Source organism: Falco cherrug, chromosome 2 (assembly GCF_023634085.1).
Source record: "Falco cherrug isolate bFalChe1 chromosome 2, bFalChe1.pri, whole genome shotgun sequence".
Lineage (NCBI taxonomy): Eukaryota > Metazoa > Chordata > Aves > Falconiformes > Falconidae > Falco > Falco cherrug.
The window spans coordinates 32265342-32277488 of record NC_073698.1 but is presented as its reverse complement, the minus strand read 5'-3'; the positions used below and the strand labels follow the sequence as shown (position 1 = coordinate 32277488).

The following is a 12147-nucleotide window of genomic DNA, read 5'->3' as shown; positions in this document are numbered from 1 at the left end:
GAAATGGTGATTTTTCCACCTGAAAATTTGTGACCGGTCCCATGCAGCAGCCCCAAGCTTATCTCCACTGGGTGGTTTCCCTGCTGCTGTTGCTCTCCGAGGAGCTGGCAGGCAGGAGCTGGCCAGGCAGGGCTACCACAGCAAGTGCTCACCTTGAGCCAGGACCCATGTTGAAATAGATGTGATCGCTGCCATCAAAGTCGATTTGATCCTGAGCCGGGACTGTAATGGTGATGTGGCTGTTCAGTTTCACGGTGATGGAGTGGAAAGAAGGACTGCGAGTGTGGTGGCTGAAGTCATACCACTTCCAGTGCTTTGGGCTGACCCCTGCCTGGCCCAAGCAGATCCCGGTGCAGGCGTCCAGGGTGGTCCTGGGGACAAATTCAAAGCTGGATGAATCCAGAGCCAACAACTTTCTGGTCCCAAATGCCATCCTTTGCCTGCAGTTGGACCAAACTTCTTTTCTATCCAAGAGTCACTGCTGAGACCTGATGCATCAAGTCAGGGACTGGGTTTTGGTAGTAGTTTTTGTCATACACTAAAAGCACCCTACAGAAATTAGCTGGCTCCCAGCAGAGCAATGAGTCCCTGAAGGGTAGAGAAAATCCTCTGGTGCAGCGTGTGCTCTGTGTGTGTGAGTCTCCCTCTTCCTGTTGCACGTCTGTATCTTCAAAAATTCCCTGGACACGGCAAATTATTTTGCTCTGGCAACCTTTATGCGAAAAACAGGTCCTCTATGCATGCATATGTGGTCGTGCATGTGGCTGGGTAGGGGAAATGGACTTGCCAAACTACAGAGAGAAACACAGCGTGTGGGGGAAAGCAACCCGTATTTATGGCATACAAATGCACATTGATACTCCTTATCTCATGACAGCCTGGGTAGGTGGCTCAGGGCACTGGAGCATCCCCCCAGCCGTGGTAGGTGGACAGTTTTTGTCATTCGCGGCATGTTTACGTTGAGTTTTTCCCGCCTAAGCGTGAAGAAGGTGATTCTCACTGGGCTGCGAGAACAGCTTGGCCTGCCCCAGTGTTACCTTGTGCTGCAATGGGGAAAAGTAGGGGAAAAAGAAATCTTTACAGCTATGATGTGCTACAGCTCTGGCCGTGGACAAGCCTGAAACTGGTCCATACACAGAACAGACAACCTACCCACAGGCTGTTGGTGTTCTGCTTTCGTCTTTTTCTTAAATGTCAATGGTCACCTAGCATTGCCCTGAATTTACAAGTGCTGGGAGAGGCTGGCAGGGTCGTAGCAGCCTGCCCCAGCTCGGTGGCAAGCCAGCAGCTGGTGCTTGGCTAATGCTGATGGGGACCGTGTGGTCCAGGGTGGTCAGGAGAGACCTGCGGTGGGGTCAGTGATGGTTTAGTGCTGCCAGGGGTTGCCTCGGTGTCGGGCTGTAAAAACCTGGCTGCTGCGTGACGGATGAAAGGCCAACATGTCTGCAGGCAAATGGTAGGACTGCAGGAGTGTGATGGAAGCATGATTGCAAAAGCTATTTTAAAATGATTTGTAATAGCCAGGTAGACATTTAAGATGTCCATTAATTAGTCTCAGCACAGGGAAGAGTTGTAAAATTGAAACGGGATGTACTGATCCCCCCAGATACTACCTTTCTGAAGGCAAACCGGAGACTGGGGGTGGGGTGTTGAAAATTAGTATTTGATGGCTCAGACACCAGCAGTTTCTACTAAAGCCATTGGCCACCTCATATTACAACCCAGACTGCAAGAAATTGTTCACCTAAGTAATTATTTAGTGAGGAACACTCACTGCATATGAGAAACAAACCAGAAGCAATGTTGATCTCAAGCTAACCGACTCTGGCTATTGCGGCTTCTCCTCGCCTGCAGCTGATAAGCCCACATCTTTCCAGCGCGGCCACCTGGGGCTCCATGGGAAGCTGGTAAAGTAGATGTACCCTGATCCCTGCACTGTAATGGGGTCAAAACACCTCAATGGCCATGAGGCCAACCTTGGCCAAGATCCATCCTCACACCAGGGTCTGCGGACAGATGTCACTGGCAATTGAGACGGGACAATCCCCAAGTGCCCTTGTGCCATGCACAGTGCCCGCACCTGGCACCTTGGTGCACAACACAAGAAGACACATGACTCTGGTGGACTGCAGCACAGCCCTCCCACCTTTTCATGCACTTTCACGTAGAAAATATAAAACTGGAAAAAAAAAATGAAGATGTTTTCAACGTGCCTTAAAGCCCTGGGGTGCCATGGGGGCAGGTTGGGGGCAGGTTGGGGACAAGCTGGCACCTGGTGTCACCTCTGGGCTTGCACTTACCACAGGTGGCCATCAGGGTGGAAGCAGACCCCGTGGCCATGGCTCCTGAAGGCAGCTCTGATCCCTGGATACCTGCTGTCCTCCGGGATGCAATAGGTGAAGAGGGCTTCCTTGGTGAATGTGGTGAGAATGGCCATGCTGCCCGACAGGTAGTTCAGAAACAGTTAAGGAAAGACGAGCCCACAAAAACCCCACAGAAAGGATGCTTTGGAAGAAAACTGTTGTGGGACAGTGTCTGGGGGGGAAGTGACCTAAGTCTCCACCACCCTTCAGACACCCAACCCCAAGGCAACCAGCTCTGCAGAGCTCATTTCCTCACAAGAGCAGCACAAGTTGCGTAGCCAGCCCAGGAGGCTGAGGTGGGTTGCCCCAAGGGAGGAGGTTCACGGTGGCCCGCCTTGAGGCAGGGCGTTCCTGTGGCTGTCCCCCCAGCAAGTGCTGTTGCTGCTGGATGCTAAACCTGACCACTTCCATGCAGGAACAGGAGAAAAAATGTCTGTCCATTAGATAATGTCATCTTACAGGCTCAGGAGAACAGCAGTGCTGCAGGAGCAAAGGCGGGGTCGTGAGAGGCAGGTAGGGGTGTGGGGCAGGTGCCGAGGGGAAGCCTGCCTGCACACCGGGATGGGGATGCTCTGCCCCAGGCCTTCCTCCCCCCACGCTGATACCAACCCCGAGCATTGCCAGGCCATCACACTCTGCTTTCCACCTAGCCTTGGGTTTTTTGTTTGTTTGATTACTTTTTAATTAAATCCTTTTAAATAACTGAGGAAAACTCATCCTTCACTTCTGTGTTTTTGCATTTCATGTACAAAGCTCAGCTCTTCTTATTTTATGTTATTAGCTGCTCTCTGATGATATAATTTGCCAAGGGCCCTCTTTCCATTAGAGACACAAATTTATCCTGCAATACACTGACAAGTGAAATAGAAACATTTCTTTGCTAAGGGCTTAGCTCCCAGCATTACAAGGGAGTTGGGTTTAATGCTTTCTAATAAGAATAAGCAGCATTACTGCCTGCTTCTGCGGGAAGAACGGAGAGCAGCTAGGAGAGGGGGGAAGAGGGGACATCTTGTGTTCCCTTCCAACATCGTCATTAAAAGCAGCAGTTAGCTCTCATGTGCAGAAAGGGGCTGTGCTTGGGTTTTGTTTGTCGCAGGGACCTGGGGGACCCATCCACAAGGGCTCCCAGGTGGAGGCACCTGTGAAGTGGCTGACTCCAGTTTTAACTGTGGCACCAATTCATAACCTGGAGATGCACATTTTGGCTCTGCAGAATAGTTAAGAATTACTTTCTGGTGGTAAGGCATGGAGTGGAACAAAAAAGCAACAAACTGACGATTTTGTTCCTGCTTTTATTTTTCAGGCTTTTTATGAGGCTAAAAAGACAGACGGTCCCAGACAGGAGGATTTGCTACCCCTGTATTTCAGGAGGGGAGAGCAGTATAATGCACTTCTATGTCGAAAATAAAAAAGCCAACAAAATCATTGATCGTGTGATAAATCACAGGTAATTTTCTTGCACTCCTGTGGAAACCGCAATGCTGTCTGGTTTGGGAAGGGAGAGGAGAGGAGAGGAGAGGAGAGGCAGGGAAGGGAAGAGAGGAGTGATGCTGCAGGGGGCTGAGCTGGCAGGGGGGTACCATCCAGCCCCTGTCTCTGCTTGCCCTCCCAGTGTCACTGGGGCTGAGACAAAATGCCCTGGGGAGCTGCTTCTTGTGGCAGCAAGGGTGGAGGGAACACCCCATCGCTTGCTGGACATGGTGGTGATGTCCCTCCTGATGAATGAAAGGCTGCCTGGACCCTGTAAAGCTTTTGCCTGTGGTGTTAAATTGTTGGAATGGGGCTTGGCCTGGGACCAGGAGCACTCATCTACTGGGGGTCAGTCTTTTCTGCCAAGTGACAAGCAATAGGACAGGAGGAAACAGCCTCAAGCTGTGCCGGGGGGGGTTGGATAGGATGTTAGGAAAAATTTCTTCACTGAAAGGATTGTCAAGCATTGGAACAGGCTGCCGGGGGAGGTGGTGGAGTGACCATCCCCGGAGGTGTTTAAAGAACATGTAGATGTGATGCTTAGGGACATGGTTTAGTGGTGGACTTGGCAGTCCTGGGTAATGGTTGGACCTAATGATCTCAGAGGTCTTTTCCAACCTAAATAATTCTATGATTCTATGTTTCCTAGCTGAGGATCCTGGATCTGACCCCACTAGACAGTTAGGATAGGGCAGCCTGGTTTGGAAAGTAAAAGAGATGAATGAAAGTGTGGAAATGAGTAGAGCAGAGTCCGAGGCTTCAGTATGGGTGGGGATCACTGACTTGAGGAAAGGAGATCACTGACGTGGGGGGATCACAGCCTTCAAACTGCATAGGATACTCCATAAGTAAAACCCTTTGTACACACACCATCCCAGTAGAACCCCAGGGACGTCAGGTTCAGCTTTCCACCTCAGCCATGAACACCTGATTAAGTCCATCTTGAAACAGGCACAAGTTGGTATGTCCCATCAACTTAGTGCACCCACTGATAATCATTTAAACATTTTGCTGAATCAGAATCTTCTCCATATCTCATAGGAGATACCTAAATGACTTTGACCAGAGCTGCAAAACTCTCACGGGGTATGAGCAGACCCAACACAATGCAGCTTTCTACAAACCGTGCCTGAAAAGCCACAAGAAGAGATCCAACAGGCTATACCCACCTGTATACAACAGGTGCAACAAAATCACTGCCCGGCTCCAGTATGTCTTCTGGAAGTGCTGATGTCAGCTGATGCCTTTTGAAAGGGGCAGTTTTCAGTCTGACAGTGGATTTGTTTTGTTTGGAGAGTCTGAGTGAGATTCTGGTCCCTTAAAAATTTTTAGAAGGTTGTTGTTGAGGGGAAGGTGATGCAGCTTTGTTTCTCCAAGCCTTGCATTATGGATTATTTGGAAAAGAGGGGGGATGGAGGGAGGGAGGCACTGAGGAGTTTTTCTGTCTTTTGCTTTGTTTGAGGAGAAATAAGTGGAAAGGGAAAATCTTACCTAACGAGGATGGGGTAGGGTCTGTGATGCTGCAGGGTGGCTTTCCTAAGAAATGTAAGGGATCTCCTTGCTTAAAACAATGAAACATCAAGCCCACGAGCAGCTGAGAATTACTTATACCAAAGGATACTAGACATGAACTACCAAGTCTCTTCCATTGCATCTCCTACTCCTCTCAACCAGAGGACAAATAGCTTGGAGATCACAGGCCTTGTTCTATGTTTTGGGTAACTATGAACGTCCCTGGCCACTCATAATTAAGATTATGGCACCTTTTACTACTCAAAGGACTGCATTCTCTGCTGCTTCTCTAGGTGCACTGAAGCTACCATGTGCTTCTGGCTCCAGGTCAAGACCAGCAATAACAGCAACTCACTAGCAAACGTACATACAGGCAAGAAATTACAGGCACTGCTGAAGTATTTCCCTGTAGTTCTCAAAGCCTCCTTCATCCAACCTAAAATCAAAACCAGGGAAGGTAAAACTAAGACCAAGTTGTTGGCCAATGACACTACCCACTCAATCTAAGGGAAATCAAGTACCATGGGTTGTTATATCAGGATTCACCTGAAGCAGTGCAGATGCCTGTATATGAGATTGTCACCATCGATGGCTTTTGTAGACAAAGAGGAGATATGGGAGATCCATCTCATTGCAGGTCTGATGAATCGTGCAGTAGAAATGCCTGTTTCCCTGCCCTTGGGTCAAGGAGAGCTGCAGGTGATGGGGAAAAGCATGGCTATGCACTTGCATAGGGAGGGTGACCAGCCCTTGGGACATCCTGCCCACACAGCTCACCACGCGTGTGGCTGGGCACCCTGCCTCGCTCCACCTGTGTGCTGTGCCCCGACTGCCACGCCGGCCTCTCCAGGCAAAACTCAGCTTGCATGTCTGATGGGACCAAGCCCTGCACACGGTGTACACTGCTGACCCCTGCAGAGCCAGAGGACAGACCCTAACCAAAAAGCTCCAACCGGGTCCTACCTGGAGAGACCTGAGTGGCACTTGAACCTTGTACTGCCTCTCTGTAACTGAGACAAACTTCAGTGTGAGCTGTCATTCCCATGAAGATATGGTGGCACTTAAAAGTCAGACCCCAAAGGACCAAAATAGTGGGAGGAAAGGGGAAACAGCAACAAAACATGGATAACTCCAGTGATGCAGTTGGTCTCTGCTCACATTACTGAGGCCATTGTGGCCCAGCCATGGCCACCTGTGGTGTGCCCTGGGAAAGATGCGTCCCTAGGGGGGGAAAGCAGGAGTTAGACCCTTCTGCTACTGAGAAGCCTGGGAGAAGGTTGGCAAGTCATATCCATGTCCAAGGCTGCTGGGTGTGGGGACTGAAGCAGCTGCAAGGCAAGGGAGGCCCCGCACAGTGTCAGACGCCTTCAGGGTCTCTTGGGAGAGAACAGTTACCTGGGGTTTGACTAGGGAAAGCCTTTTGCCATCTGGGAAAGCATGTGGCTCCACCCCCCTTTATAGGAACTTCCTAATCTGTGAAGGACAAACCTTCAGTTGCCAAAATTGCAGATGGTTGCTGAACCCTCAGCTCTAGGTATGGCTCATCAAGCCATTCAGTGCCTTTCTAAGGGCTCTACAGTGAAGATGCGCGGCTTGAGGACTCTCAGGCAAGTATTGCCTTGGCAGCACTGAACTGTCTTTGTCCAACATTTTATTCTGGTCCCATTCAGTGCTGTTGCCTGCTCAGCATGTCCTGCCTAGAGAGGGTGATGGATCTTTCCTGCCAGTGATACCATCACAGGACTGACATGAGGATGCCTCAATGCTTGTTGGTGCATGTGGGCAGTAGTGTTATGCCAAAAGTAGGTTACTACCAGACAAATTCTCTGGGACCAGAGTGAAGGAACCTGGTGATGAGGCTTTCCTCCTCCCACCAGGGTCTGGGGCTAGTTTCCCTCAGTCCCTTACCATTGCGGCAGTTTCTCCTTGATGCTGCTCCTCAGCTCAGCTTGGGCAGGGTTGGCATGGGGAGTGATTTCCAGCTCTTCTTCCACTTCACCTTCATGCATCAGCTTTTGAATGACAGATCAGACACTTCCTTATAACTCCTGCAGCAAAAGATCTGTGGGTTGCAGTGCCTGCCATGGGCGGTGGGCCTGGCATGGGGCACCTAGGTGTATTGGGTTCCTCCTCACCCTCCAGCTCCCTCAGCCCACATCCCTCTCCCCTTCCTCTCTGCTGCTGTCAGGGGGTGGTAGCTCTCCTTTTTTTTGCCAGGAAGCAGCTTGTGCATCAGGCATGCTCACATGGTACAGGTAGACTCACATTTACCTGGGGCTGTTCCTTCAGATCCACCACTGTTGGGAGTGGCTTTTCAGGACTGCTGCAAAAGGTGCACTTTGTGGAGTCTTCTCTCCAGGTGGTCTCCTCAGAGGACAAAGGAAATTCAGCATCAGCGTCATTAGTTTTTTTAAAACTAAATTGGGCTTAAGTCTATGATGTTCCCATAAAGGCAATCAAACCCACTGCATTGAGTGTAATGCCAGAACTCCTTTTCTTATTTAACCATAGAATTAATCACAGAATTATTTGGCTTGGAAGGGACCTTACAGACCATCTAGTTCCAACCCCCTGCCACGGGCAGGGACACCTTCCACCACACCAGGTTGCTCAAAGCCCCGTCCAGCCTGGCCTTGAGCACTGCCAGGGATGGGGCATCCACAGCTTCTCTGGGCAACCTGTGCCAGTGTCTCACCACCCTCACAGGAAAGAATTTCTTCCTAATATCTAATCTCAATCCACCCTCTTTCAGTTCAAAGCCATTTCCCCTTGTCCTGTCACTACATGCCCTTGTAAAAGCCCCTCCCCAGCTTTCCTGTAGGCCCCCTTCAGGCACTGGCAGGCTGCTATAAGGTGTCCCCAGAGCCTTCTCTTCTCTGGGCTGAACAACCCCAACTCTCTCAGCCTGTCTTCACAGCACAGGTGCTTCAGCCCTCTGATCATCTTTGTGGCCCTCCTCTGGGCTCACTCCAACAGGCCCATGTCCTTCTTATGTTGGGGTCCCCAGAGCTGAACATAGTACTCCAGGGGGGGTCTCATGAAAGAGGAGCAGAGGGGGAGAATCACCCATCTCGACCTACTGGCCACGCTTCTGATGCAGCCCAGGGTCTAGTTGGCTGCCTGGGCTGCAAGTGCACATTGCTGGGTCATGTTGAGCTTCTCATCCACCAACACCCCCAAGCCCTTCTCCTCAGGGCTGCTCTCAATCCGTTCTCTGCCCAGCCTGTATTTGTGATTTGTCCCAGCAGGATGGAAGAGAGCTAATCATGAATGTTTCCACCACAAATGGTTTGCAAATGCAGGGGGGGGTTTCTTTCCAAAATGCAAACATTCTCATTTCCCTTGAAGTTTCTCCATATTAAGATTGCCTTAAAAACTGAGTGTGTCTTGTTTTTTAATGTAGTTTCTGAGGGGGTTGTTTTTAAAGAATAGACAGGAGCTGCTTTTTTGAAGTTGTTTTAAAAGTTTTAAAATTTTAATCCTTTTAAAAAGGCTTAAAGCCTTTTTTGCTCTTTTTTCCACTTTCTCAGTGCTTCACAGGATGTTAAAAGGAGGCCAAATTAAAAAATTGTCCACATTTTCATGTGAAAAACAACACCGAGTTCTGAAAAAGGAAACATAAACATGCCAACTGCATTTATTTGGGAGCACAGGTAACTAAATATAACCTACATTTGCTGACATTACATACATACATATTTCAGCCTGGAGAAGAGAAGGCTCTAAGGAGACCTGATTGCAGCCTTTCAGTTCTTAAAATGGCTTATAAGATGGGGACGGATGAAGGGGGGTGGCTTTAGACTGAAAGAGGGTGGACTGAGATTAGGCATTAGGAAGAAATCCTTTCCTGTGAGGGTGGTGAGACACTGGCACAGGTTGCCCAGAGAAGCTGTGGATGCCCCATCCCTGGCAGTGTTCAAGGCCAGGCTGGATGGGGCTTTGAGCAACCTGGTGTGGTGGAAGGTGTCCCTGCCCGTGACAAGGGGTTGGAACTGGATGATATTTAAGGTCCCTTCCAACCCAAACCATTCTATGATTCTATGGTAGTTGCTCAAAAGCAGTTTAAGTCTGTTTTAACTTTAAGGCCTCTTTTTCTCTCTGTGGTATTTATGGTAGCCATCATGACGCCTTCTACTGTGAGCAGTCTTGTCACCCAAAGCCACCCCATCTTGCCCCAGGTTGCTTTCTAGGTGGGTTTTCCTTTTCCATCAGCCAGCTGTGGACCAGGGCTGGCTGGCAGCACAAACCCTGGTGCCACCAGGTCTGAGGAATGGCACCTGTACATTTTTACTGCATACTCTGGTTTTATTTGCTTGCATTGTGAGTTTGCACTGGCCTGGCTATGTGGGCTGCTGCCACTGCTGCTTGTACAAAATTTGTGCTCTGTCTACAATCCACATCTGACTTTCTGGTTGTGAGAAGAGGTATTATTTATTACACATTCCTTCCCAAAACCTCCCATTGATAGAAGAAGGAAAAGAGCCTCCAGCTCTGACTTGAATGAAATGGGATATTTGAATGTGAAAAATGGGAAAATGAATAGGAAAACCAGCAACCGAAGGGACTAATTTTCTACTCCCTACCACTACAGCAGGGCTGTGCAAATGTGTGCACCAAGCTGGTGTAGTTCATCAGTAGTGGGCTGGCACTGGGCACACCGCACAGCCATTCCAGCCCCAAACCTTACCCTTAAACAAGCAAGAGGTGAAGGCACAGCCCCTGGTTTCAGTCCCTGGAGTGGGCATCGGCATGGCCAGCCTTGGAAAGGCTGGGATGGAAATGGAGATTTCTGCCTTTGTGTTTAAGGTGGCTAAGTGTCATCCCCAGTCAGAGGAGGAGGGAGTTGATGGCTGCAGTATCAGTGGGTCTGCCACTGGCCTTTTCTTGAATTTCTGTTTTGCTTTGTGGATCTGTTTTTTTCACTTTTTTTTTTTTTTTTTTTTTTTTTTTTTTTTTTTTTTCACATGCAGGCAAGTTTTTTTGCCAGGAGACACAAGTCTTCCCACAGTTGAAGATATACTTCGTGCCTGAGTCACTGCTCTTTTCTCATCAAAGGGGTCCTGGTTTTCTGATGGTCAAGCTTAAGTCTCTTAAAGGGGAGGGCCTCTGCCCTTTGGAGCAATTTTTGCTCCATTATCAGAGAAGAGAGACTATCTTTCTTTCTCCCTTTACAGCTGCAGGAGCATCAAACTGCCTCCACAGAGCATTTCCCTGGAAGCCACATGCCTTTTCTGAAAGGCATCTCACCAGAGAGCTGGCAAATCCTGCACTGCCTGGCTCAAAAGGCTGTGATAAGAAATTACTGGGGTCACGGAGAAAACATACTTTGTGCAACCCTGTGGCTCTGAGGTGGACCACTGGACCCTCCAGTGAAGCTGTTCATTTTCTCTCCTCTTTTTTTCCCTGGGTGAATTAATTTCATGCCCGCCTTTGGTGCTGGAGTGATGCTTGCCTGACTCCTTTTGGCTACAAATAGCAGCGGCAACTCTCCAGCCTCCTCCCCCAAACAAGGATGCCCCCAGCAGAAAGAAGTGCCCCTTGTTGTTGCCCCCTGCTGCTGACCCCTCCCTGGGTACTGCTGCAAGCTGCTGCTTCCCAGGAAAAAAACAGCACTGATAAAGTGCTTGTCATTCGTAATTTCTGGTTTCTTTTGCTAACTGACCAGCTGGGTCTCACCTTGCCCAGCCAGAGGGCAGTTGCTGTCCCACCATCTTCATACTCTCCTCCCATGGACAGAGGTTTCTTGTCTGATGCTGGCCTTGGATGACTTGGGCAATCTCGACAGGCTCCCATATGGCTTTTTGCAAGGAAGATTTGCCATCTCACAACTTTGTGTGCAGAGGTTTTCTCAGGGAAAGGCTTTGCCATTCGTTGCTTCCCCTCTGCCTCCTCTCCTGGGCCCCCAGGACTTCTGCACATCTCTTTGTGTCTGGGCCCAGCTTCAGCAGGAGAAAGGGCCACTATAACCCTATCCATCTTCCACCGGTGGAGGGGGCAGACGCACATCCCAGCAAGCGGGATCATCCACTCTAGTCCGTGCAAAGGGAGAAGTACACGTGCTGGTTGGGCACAATGCCATCCATTCCCAGGAACACAAACTGATCTCCAACGACACCGCAAGAGCTTAGGAAACCGCATTTCTTCCCTCTCCTTAGGACCTGGCACTTCAAATTTGAGAGGGAAAGCTGCTAAATCAGCCTAAACATTGTCCCATGCTTTCAAAATATTCATAAATAATCTCAAAATAGCAGTGAGCAGGAAGAGGAGAAGTTTGCTGCTGATATTCAGCGTGGTCAAGGCAAAGGGCTGACTATGAAGAGTTGCAGAAAGACCCTCATGGCGCTGAATAAAAGGGTAATAAAATCACAAATGAAATCTCATGTAGATAAATGTAAAGTGATGTGCATGGGAAAAGACAATCCTAGCTTTACACACAAAATGATGGGCTCTGAGTTGGCTATTTCCACTTGGGAGTGAAATTTTCAGGTTATAATAGATAGCTCTATGCAAATGTCAGCTCAACACTCAGTAGCAATCAAAAAAGCAAACAGAAAGCTAGGAATTATTAGGAAAGGAGGAGAGAGCAAAACAGAGGAAATCATTATGCTGCTGTATAAATCTGTGGGTTCCCATCTCTTGAATACTATTGTGCAGTCCTGATTCACCAATCTCAAATATGATACAGAAGAAATAGAAAAGTTACAGAGGAAGGCAATTGAGGGTGATCAAAGGCATAAAAGGGCCTCCATTCAGGGAATGACTGAATAGATTAAGACTTTTTATCTTGGAAGAAAAAATGACT

General features: G+C 49.0%; 1 pseudogene; it reads right to left on the bottom strand.

Moving 5' to 3' along the window:
• The window catches only part of LOC106631595 (uncharacterized), a 30940-nt pseudogene that overhangs the window by 2892 nt on the left and 15901 nt on the right, over positions 1-12147 (bottom strand).